Below are 10340 nucleotides of genomic sequence, written 5' to 3' on the forward strand. Positions count from 1 at the left end.
AATTCTTTATCTGATGAATTGCTTTCTTCCATTTCCTGTAGTTCATTTTCTGGTGATTCCTCCTTTTCTTTCATTTGGGTGTTCTTTGTCTCACCATTTTAGAAAGCTGATAGTTCTAGACCCAGTGAGGGATGTTGGAATGTGTAGACAGGTCGGTGTTTATCAAATAAGGCTGTTGTGCCTCTCAGCCTGTTTTGGTGTATGGTGCCTCTTGCCTGCTGTGTGTCCTGGAGGCTGGTGTTGTTCTGTCATGCAGGTCTCAGCTCCCTGAGACTTGCTGCTGCTTGGGCTGGGGCACCAGTCCTGATCAGCCTTTGCTGATGCTGCTGGGGATGAGTCTCAGCTGCTGATCTGTGCTGCTTCTGCCTGGGGTGTGTGGGTTCAGCTGGTGTACTGCTGGTGTGAGTAGGTCCTGTTGGTGTGCTGCTGGGGTATGCTGATGCTGTTTTGGGTTCAGCTTCTGATCAGTAGCTGCTGGGGGTGAGTGTCAGCTTTCAGTTTGCACTGCTACTGCTGCTGCTTTTGCCAGGGGGTGATCTCAGCTCCCAATCCTCTGCTGCTGTTGGGGGCTGAGAATGCTCTACTCCTGGGACTTTGCTGCTGTCAGGGAAGGGGCTCTGCTTCAAATCCACTGCTGCAGTTGTCAGAAGTGGGTCTTGGCTGGCTGAGTCTTGCTGCTGCTTGGGGTCAGGCACCACTCCTAATCTGCCTCTGCTGATGCTTCTGGGGATGGGTCTCAGCTGCTGATCTGTGCTGCTGCTGCCTGGGCATGAATGTCCACTCCCAAGCCTCTGCTGCTGGAGTTGTGTCTCAGCTCCTGAACCTCAGCTGCTGTTGAGGGTGGTGCTTTATTCTTAACCAGTCACTGCTGCTGTGGGGGAAGGTGCTGAGCTCCCAAGCTAGTGCTACTTCTGCTGGGGGTGTGTCTCGGCTCCCAAGCCTCAGCTGCTGTTAGGGGTGGGGCTCCACTCTTAACCAGTCACTGCTGCTGTGGGGGAAGGTCTTGGGCTCCGATCAGGCTTCTACTGTGGGTGATTATGCTCTGTTCCTGGCTGGTTGCGGCTACTGCAGCAGGCACCTTGATAGTGTTGTTGTTGTGCACTGGTTCACATTGACACTGTGGGGTCCACTGGTCTGATGATGCCAGGTGCTCTGGTGGACTCAGGTTGCTCAGCCCTAGCTGCTCCCCACTTTCTCCTTCCAGAGAAGATCAGGGATCTTCCAAAGTGGTGGGGCCTCCTGGCTGCACAGGGAGAAACTCGCTTATGCTTACTGTGGTAGCTGGCTACTTTCCATCTGCAACACAGGAACCTTCTGTCCCACATTTCTGCACTGTTCAAAATTGATTGTCCACACTCACATTCATTCACACTCTCGCACTTTCATACACTCACCCTCACTCCAGTCTAGCCCACAGCCATCTTCTTGAATTCCAGATTCACATTTTTAAAGATTTTTCTGGCACTTTGGAAAAATGGACCATAATGGAATGAGAGTGGAAGCAAAAAAAAACACAAGTAGACAACATAAAAGATGGTGGTGGTTGAAATTAAGGTGGTGGGGAGCAGAGAAAAGGACAATTCTGTATGTATTTTTGAGTTAGGGACATAGGTTTTGGTGAGGGTCTGGATATAAGGTGTAAAAGAAAAGACTCAAAGGAATTCCCAGGTTTCTTTTTTTTCCCCCATTGTGCAAACTTCTTGAGTGCCTGCAGACACCAAACAATATTTCAAGTCCACAGTTTACCTTGGCATGGGGCATTATGAGAGACCCATGGGGATGGGCCTGCTATACATCTAAACTCATACATTATATTCAGGTTTTTTTTGACTTGGGTAAATGTTGGCATCATTTACTAAAACGTGAAAGACTCAAGAATAAAGATTGGTCAGGTATTAAGAGCTTAGTTTTGGATATGTGAAGCTCCAGAAGCCTAATAAAATTCCAAAATGAGCTGGCAAATAGTCCGATGTACATGTTTCAAGTTCTGGGTGATGTCAGTGACAAAAATATAATAAATTAATTTGGGAGTCAACAGCACATAGATAATATTTAAAGCCTTGGTGTTGGATGACACTATCTAGGGAGAGAATGGAATAAAAAAGAGGAAGAGGTTCCTGGACTGAGCCCTGGATCCTCCAACATTTAGAGTTGAAGGAGAGGAGAAGTAACCAGCAAAAGGGGCTGAGGGGCAAGTGCGGTATAAGATAAATGAGGAAAATATAGTGTTGCTAAAGGCAAGAGGGGGAAAAAAGTGGGAGTTTCAAAGAGAGAGAGTACTATTATTCTCATTTTACAGATAAGAAAAATGAGGTAAAGAGTACAAGTAGCTTGCCCAAACTCACACAGCTAGTAATAAAACTGTACCCAAATAATGTGGCTTCAGAGTCTGTGCTCCTTACCACTATATCAGCGGCTCTTAAACTTTAGTGTTTATCTGAGTCACATAGATAGCTTGTTAATACAAAGAACCTCCAAAGACTCTCATTCAGAAGGTCTGCCATACATTACAAGATTTTGCATATATAACAAATTCCTGGGTGGCTGATACTGCTGGTCCAGAGAGCACACTTTGAGAACCACTGCCCTAGTGTATAGTAGCTTTCATGGGGAAAGAAAGTCTTGTGATAATGTTGTTGGTATTGTTTACTTTCTCCAACTGACCTTGAAAGATTCTCCCTTAGGATTGGGGGAAAATTATCCCATCAACCTGTTTTAAATGATCTGAGTAAAGCAACCATATTTCTGACTAAAGCAGGAGAGATCAGTTAAACTCTAGGGCCTGAGGGATATGGTGGGACTGTTTAAAATGATAAGCCTGCCAGTTCATTGATGTTTACTGCATACCTATGGTGGCCTAGATGGGACATTGCTAAACCACCCACAAAGGTCTGAGTATGCAAAACAAAACAAAAAACAAAACAAAAAAAAAACCTGTAAGACTGTCCAGGCTTATCACTTAAACACAGGAGGGAATGAACCTTCTACTATTACTGGTAAGTAGCCACATTCTTCCACTATTATGCCCAGTCATCTGTTTTAGTTTTATAAAGGCACAAGGTAGCTAAAGCATGTAGGGCATTGGGAGACAAAAAGACTAGAAAAATGAATCCTGGCCTCGGATATCCCCCCACAAAAGCCTGTTGGTGCAGAGATGGCATGCTGTGAGGTCTAAGGGCAGGAAGAGCAAGAATAATGGAATAACAAATAAGAACTGCCCTGGCCGGTTTGGCTCAGGGGTTAGAGCGTCGGCCTGCGGTCCGGAGAGACCCGGGTTCGGTTCCCGCTAAGGGCACGTACCTCGGTTGCAGTTTGTCCCCGGCCCTGGTTGGTTGTGCGGGTGGCAGCCACTCGATGTGTCCCTTTCACATCGATGTTTCTCTCTCTCTCTCTCTCTCTCTCTCTCTCTCTCTCTCTCTCTTCCTCTCTCTCCCTCCCACTCTATCTGTACAAAAAATGGAAAAAAGTCCTCGGGTGAGGATCAAAAAAAAAAAAAAACAACAAATAAGAACTTACTGTATGCTAGGTATTTGACATGTATTATCTCATTTTATCCTTACAATAGCCTAATGATGTAGATATTATTATTTTCATTTTACATATGAGGTCACAGATTCAGTAGCCTCAGGTCATAGCTAGTAAGTGGCAAACTTTTGGTTCAAACTTAGGTCTACCTAATTTCAAAGCTCTTGTTCTTAACTAGCACACTTGAAAACGACTAAAATATATGACTTTTCTAGACTACCTCCCTAGAGATAAAATGAAGGAAAATAAAATGGCTTAAGGAAAGCCTGGCCTGGAAGATTAAATCAGGCTGCCAGATCAGATCAAGATAGGCTGGCAATGCAATGCCCTGGGCCAGTGTCTTAGACATTGTTGTTGTTTTTAAAAGTCACCAGATTTATAAAACACAAATGGTTCACCAGTAAGAATATTATATGTGAGAAGAAGTACATGAAATGAGACAGGAGAAAATGACCAAGAAACACTGTGTGTGATACTCACAACACACAGTAGCAAATTGGGGGCAAGCAAAAAAGTATGTGGTCGGCCCTTGTTTATTGCGGTTAATCAGTTCTAGACTCTACTGCGATAAATGAATTTCCATGAAGTAGGATTCATTATTTATAAATCAAATATTTTTGCAGTTAGAGCATAGAAAACCTGTTTATGACCTTCTAAATACATTTCTAAACATTATTAGAGCCCTCTAGACCTAAAATAACACCCTTTAGTCACCATTACACTCATATTACCTAATATATTAGAGAAAATAAGACATATTAGACATTACAAATATTATATAATTATTATTGTACATTTAATTATACACACACACAGTTCTTACATACAACCACTAACCTATGAAAATAGAGCAACTTGTTCGATGATGAAGTGATGAAGTTGAAGAGATGTACTACACAGCAAAAAAGAGCAAGGTTACTGCTCCTCTGAAGACCTCAGTAGGAGAGTCTTCAGGTGGTGCAGAATCTTCAGCAGGTGCATCGTCATCTTCTTCCACTGAAGGAGTACTAGGAGTAGGCAGTGGGTGTCTGGGTGCGTGGCTGAAGAACATTGTGATATACAGTTGCTGGCGCTGTCTTTTCATATGCGTGAGGAGGCTTTTGTAGGGTTCTATCACTCCATCAAGTACATTTCAGAACTGCAATGCACGCATCATTTGTGGGTCCCATTCACCAATCATGTCTTGTATTACCTTAATAGTTCTCACAACTTGTGAGAGACACTCAAATGTAAGGCCAACTTAGTCCTCCTGACCCCCAGGATCCTCTGGTTGTTCCTCCTCCTCCGCACTCACAGACTTAGTCATCTCTACCAGATCCTCATCAGTTAAGGAATACAAATGTGTCTCCGGCAGCTCATCCACATCATCATGGGTCATATCCGTGAAACCTTCTGCTCCCAGCATCCAGGCTAGCCTCACTGCCTTATCCACTGCCAAGTTGCTTATATCCTCTGAGGTGAATCCTCTGTAGTTGTGGACAGTTTCAGGCCACATCTTCCAGCTGGCCTTCACAGTCTGCATCTTTATGTCCTTCAGCACAGCATGGATGTTCTTCAGACAAGTTGCAAAGGTATACTGCCACCAGTACTCTTTCAGCAAGAAGTTCTCCTCAGGGTCCTTGCCTTTGTTGAGGTGTTGTAGGGTGTTTTGCATGTAGAGGGTTTGAATGCATGAATAACCTTGATCCATGGGCTGGATCAGTGAAGTGGTGTTGGGAGGAAGGAACTCGATCCGCATGCCATCATAGGATAGGTCTTGAGCATGACCTCAAGCATTGTCCATGAGGAGAAGGAACTCGAGTTCCTTCTCTGCAAGATACACTTTGACTTGGGGGATGAAGCACTTGTGGAACCAGTTTGATGACAGCTGCTTCATGATCCAGCCCTTGTCTTTGTGCATCCAATGCACTGGCAGCAGGTTCTTGTTTTATTCTTCAAAACCCTAGGTTTCTTGGCCTTGTAGATAAGGGCAGGCTTGAGCAAAAATTCCTCATCATTTCCACACATAACAATAGTCACACAATCCTTATATGCTTTGAAGCCATGGACCTTGGCCTCATCCTGGAAAATAAATGTCTGGGAAGGCATTCTTTTCCAGAACAGTTCTGTTTCATACATATTGAACACCTGTGCTGAATGATACTTGCCTTCCTCAAGGATCTTCTGGAACATGTTGTTCATGTAGTCCTCTGCTGCAGGCTGGTCAGCAGAGGCAGCTTCTCCATGGAGAACAACACTTTTCAGATGATACCTCTTCTGGAACTTCTTGAACCAACCTTTGCTTGCCATGACATCCATGAACATTGCAGAAGAGGGTCCTGGTTGAGGTTTGTCCACCATATAGTGCTGGTAGAGCTGCCTCGCCTTCTCCCAGATGACCAGCAAATCCAGCAGAATGTTTTTCTTGTGGCTGTCACTGATCCAAATGGCTAGGGCAGATTCTGTTTTCACTATGAACTTATTACGACTTGCCATGATGCACTTTGCTTCCTTGTTGAAAAAGACAGTAACCGTTGCATAGATGTTATTTTCATCTTTACAAATGGAGTGAATGGTAAATCCATTCAAGTCATAATGACAGGCAACCTCCACAATTTTTATGCCATCTTTGATCATGTCCAAGATGGTAAGCATCTTTCTCCAGCACTTAGTTTCATCATCAGAAGGCTTAGAAGAAGCAGCATGTTTAGGAGTCATCGTGGGGCTTAGATAAATGTTCTCAGAAAGATCTCTTATCCTTTAAGACAACATGGAGGGACCTGGAAACTATCATCTGAAATGAAACAAGCCAAACAAAGAAAGACAAGTATCATAATGATCTCACTTATTTGTGGGATATAATGAATATAACAGTTTGAGGAATGGGGTAGTCCCAGAGACATGGAAGTGGGGTACAGACTGACAACCTCCAGAAGAAGGGGTGGTGGGGGAGAGATAAACCACAGAACTTATATGCATGTGTGCATGAACAATGGGCATGGACAACAAAGCTGGGGACAAGGTGGGGAGTAAGGGGGAGGGAGGAATCAGTGGGGGGAAAAGGAGAAACATCTGTAACAAAAATTAATTAATTAATTAAAAAAATTATCAGAAATAGCAAACACTTACAAGAGCAAAGATGCTTTCAATGCAGAATGATGTAGAAGTGTGTATGAGAAAAACAAATTTGCATAAGGCTGAGCCAATCAGTGGCCAGGGAAGGAAGAGGATAGAATAGCCAATCAGTGAACAACACAGTCTGATTGGCTTGGTTTCACCACAGCCAATTTTTTGGAAAAAAGTTATTGCCCACACACAAGGAGTGGTCAAATGGTTACACCTGACATTGAAGGATTTGTGGGGTGCTCGAATACATAGGCCTATAGTCCATACACGCAGTAATTTTAATTTTAATTGTAATAAAGGGGTGTATAATTGACTCAGACAACTGAGCGTACACTGTATCATTTTCACTGTCTCGATCAACTTTTTAATAAATATATTTGAAAAAACTGCGATAGAATGAAGCCGCGAAAGTCAAAGAGTGAAGTGGCCAGGGACAACTGTAGTCATTTAAGTGAAGACATTAACAGAGAAAAAGTTCAGTGCTCAAAGATGCGACATATGGCAAAAGCATCATCAGAATTTTTCTGACTTGACTATGTTATTTTCACATGGTGGATGAGATGGCGTCCTGCAGTCCCAAATATATTTTGTAGGCCTCTTAGTTAACTGAACCAATAAAGTATCACCCAATATTTGTATGTGTTTAATTAAGCTGTCCATGTCGAGTTTTCATCATTTGTAACAAAGAGTCTCATCTCCTCTGTGACAACTCCAGCTCATTAGTATTTTTTACTTTGGTTCTCACACTTAATTATCTATACCAGCTCTATTCAAAAGAAAAACAATGTGAGCCATCTATCTATCTATCTATCTATCTATCTATCTATCTATCTATCTATCTATCATCTATCTATCTAACTTTAATTTTTCTAGGGCCACATTTTAAAAAGAGAAAATATACAGGAGACATAATTTATAACTATTTTATTTAACCCAATTTTTAAAAATATTATCATTTTAACATATAATCAATATAAACATTCTTAATGAGATATTTTACATATTTTTCTTTGTCCTAAGTTTTTAAAATCTTACTTTTATTTTACATTTATAGCACACTTCAATTCTGACCAGTCACATTTCAATTGCGTGATAGCCATATGTGGCTAGTATTAGACAACACAGATTTATACTCTACATATTGGTACCTAATCATACATCATGTATTGCTTGAATGTTTCATATGTAAGTATCCTATCTTTATACCTAACATCTAAACTTCTTGAGAACAAAAATCTCACCTTAAAATTTTTCTGTGGTGCTCAAGTTCTAGCATGGTATCAGTGAGTAGTAGGTAATAGTATAAATAAGTAATTTTAGTTACATTATTCAATGGGCAGAGGATTGTAATTCATACTTTAGTAAAGAAATGCAAGTCCACTGGAGATATGTCAGTAATCTGCATTTGACTGTAGTAAATGTTTGTCTGATAGCAAACTATCAGGCCCTAGGCAAAAGAGATAAGAACAAAAGCAATAAAAATGTTTTATGATTCTCAAATGAAAAGGGTTAAATACAAAGTGTAAATTGCATCACCTTTCCCAGTACTATTTCATTTACAGACGATAATACTAAAGTGCAAGATGAGGGATTTCTACACCTGGTAACATGTAATCAGCAAATATTAAAACTAGGCACAGAGAGAAGCCATTTATTTTGCCCTTATATAGCCACTTCTTTTTTTTAAGACAGACGGACAGATATTAGGTTGTGAGAGGGTAAGGAAGAGGTGGAGGAGATATAGAAGCCACCCTACAAGCTATTTCCTCAAGTATACATTCCCTATCCCCACCCTAATATACATATATCCTTTCCATGGATGTATCAGTGTCTCATCAGAGTCTAAAGCGAGTTCAAGATATCTACTGACTGGACCTTCCCCAAAATACAAACTCAGCTTCAAATAGCCCCTCAGATCATTTAGGTATTTCATTCTTTTTATTTTTTAATTTATTTGGTGTATGTTACATGCCAACCACTATGAGGGCTATACAGATCAAGATATAACCTCATTTTTTACAGAGCACACTCTATTGTGAGTGAGTGTCAGGGTGGTGGTGGCAATGATGGCAGAGAGAGTTGTTAACTATAATTGCACATAATAAACACTGTAGAAGTATGTACAACACGCTATTATGGACTGCTAGGAAGCAGTTACATGAATGAAGGGTATTCATGAAAAGATTTCAAGTGTTTAAAGAATTGATTTGTCAAGTGTGTTTCCTGGGCCAGCAGTTCCACCTTACTAGAAAACTTTATAGAAATTCACATTTTGGAGATTCAGCCCAGAAACTCTGGAGGTGATAACAGGAAATCTGTGTTTGTTTTATTTATTTATTTATTTATTTATTTATTTATTTATTTATTTTTATTAATTGATTATTGTTACAGATGTTTCTCCTCTTTTTTTCTTTTTTTTTTTCCTCACCCGAGGACATTTTTCCATTTTTTGTTCAGATGGAGCGGGAGGGAGAGAGAGGAACAGAGAGAGAGAAACATCGATGTGAAGGGACACATCGAGTGGCTGCCACCCGCACGACCAATCAGGGCCGGGGACAAACTGCAACCAAGGTACGTGCCCTTAGCGGGAACCGAACCCGGGTCTCTCGGGACCGCAGGCCAACGCTCTAACCGCTGAGCCAAACCGGCCAGGGCCAGATGTTTCTCCTTTTTCCCCTACTGATTCCCCGCTCCCCCTCCCTCCCTGCCCTGTCCCCAGCTTTGTTGTCCATGTCCATTGATCATGCATACATGCATATAAGTTATGTGGTTTATCTCTCTCGCACCACCCCCTATTCTGGGGATTGTCAGTCTGTACCCCACTTCCACGTCTCTGGGACTATCCCATTCCTCAGACTGTTATGTTCATTATATTCTACAAATAAGTGAGATCATATGAAACTTCTCTTTCTCAGTTTGGCTTGTTTCACTTAGGATAATACTTTCCAGGTCCCTCCATGTAGTCACAAAGGATAAGAAATCTTTCTTTCTTACACTTGTGTAGTACTCCATTGTATATATGTACCACAGCTTTTATATCCATTTGTCTACTGATGGACACTTGGGCTGTTTCCAGATCTTAACTATTGTAAATAGTGCTGCTACAAACATGGGGATATATATACTCTTTCTGATTGGTGTTTCAGGCTTCTTAGGGTATATTCTTAGAAGTGGGATCACTGAGTCAAATGGCAGTTCAATTTTTAATTTTTTGAGGTAACACCATTTTGTTTTCCATAGTGGCTGCACCAGTCTGCATTCCCACCAGCAGTATACTAGAGTCCTCTCTTCTCCACACCCTCGCCAACACTTGTTGTTTGATGATTTGTTGATGGCGGCCATTCTGCCAGGTGTGAGGTGATACCTCATTGTTGTTTTAATTTGCATCTCTCTGATGATTAGTGATGTTGACTATTTCTTCATATGTCTCTTAGCCATTTGTATGTCCTGTTTGGAGAGGTGTCTATTTAGTTCCTCTTTTGGGTTCTTTGTTTTCCTATTGTGGAGTTGTATGAGCAGTCTATATATATTGGAAATTAATCTCTTATCTGATATATCATTGGCAATTATGCTCTCCCATACAGTGGGTAGTCTTTCCACTCTGATGACTGTATCTTTTGCTGTGCAGAAACTTTTGAGTTTGATGTAGTCCCATGTGCTCATTTTCTCTTTGTTTCCATTGCCTTAGGGGATGTATCAGTGAAAATTCT

The 10340-nt window shown here is 41.5% G+C and overlaps 1 pseudogene; it reads right to left on the bottom strand.

Annotated features, from left to right (window-relative positions):
• Window positions 1–1685: 1685 nt before the first annotated feature.
• Window positions 1686–1808, bottom strand: LOC118636826 (annotated as a pseudogene).
• Between the last annotated feature and the right edge of the window lie 8532 nt (window positions 1809–10340).

This window comes from Molossus molossus, unplaced genomic scaffold (assembly GCF_014108415.1).
Source record: "Molossus molossus isolate mMolMol1 unplaced genomic scaffold, mMolMol1.p scaffold_m16_p_2, whole genome shotgun sequence".
Classification (NCBI taxonomy): Eukaryota; Metazoa; Chordata; class Mammalia; order Chiroptera; family Molossidae; genus Molossus; species Molossus molossus.